This window comes from Myotis brandtii, unplaced genomic scaffold (assembly GCF_000412655.1).
Source record: "Myotis brandtii unplaced genomic scaffold, ASM41265v1 scaffold324, whole genome shotgun sequence".
Classification (NCBI taxonomy): Eukaryota; Metazoa; Chordata; class Mammalia; order Chiroptera; family Vespertilionidae; genus Myotis; species Myotis brandtii.
In genome coordinates, this window is record NW_005362439.1 from 2,337,140 (window position 1) to 2,337,799 (window position 660).

At 67.7% G+C, this 660-nt stretch overlaps 1 protein-coding gene across 1 annotated transcript in view; it reads left to right on the forward strand.

Annotated features, from left to right (window-relative positions):
• Window positions 1-660, forward strand: part of SLC35C1 (solute carrier family 35 (GDP-fucose transporter), member C1) — a 7,827-nt gene continuing 7,167 nt past the window's right edge. The window contains exon 1 of the mRNA XM_014543315.1: window positions 1-23. The gene's annotated coding sequence lies outside the window, so the exon portion shown is untranslated. The remainder of the gene's footprint in view (window positions 24-660) is intronic.

Consider the following 660-nt stretch of genomic DNA (forward strand, 5'->3'; position numbering starts at 1 on the left):
CGACAGTGAGTGCGGAGAGCGAGGTGAGTGCGGGTCGCTTTAGGGACCCGGGAACGCCAGGCCTGGGGCCGGAGCTTGCAGGCTGGGCCCGGCCGGCGTGGGGAGGAGGATTTTGCAAGGGGGAAGGAACCAGGGAAGAGGGCCCAGCCTTGGGGCTCGGATCCGACCACCCGCGGGTCTGGAATGGGGGAGACCGGGCGACAGATTGAGGTCCTATAGGGCGTCATGGCAGCCGGGGTCTGGGAGCGCTGCAGAGAATCTCGGGTTTGGGAGAGGCCTGGGGACGGGGAACGTGGGGGGAAGGAGGGAACTGTAGAGAGGTTTGGCCAGAGTGAGCTGGGACTAAGTCAAGGACGCGGGGCCAGCGGGGGCGTGGGTGTCTCTGGACGTGGAGGGAAGCGAGGGGTGCCAAGGCTGGGGAGGAGGGAGCGCAGTCTGCCCGGGGATCTGGGGCGATGGGCCGAGTCGGGGTGTTAGCCTTAGGAAGGGACGGAGCCAGCGGGGTTTGCAGGAAGGAGGCGAGGCTCAAACACCCAGAAGAGCCTTCCGAGGCTGCCGAGAGCTGGGTGGCGGCCGGGGCCCCGACGCGAGCCAGACTCTGACTCTGGGGCTGCGGCTTTAAGAGTGCCGCGCGGGTGCGGGCTCTTTAAGGAAGAGGCG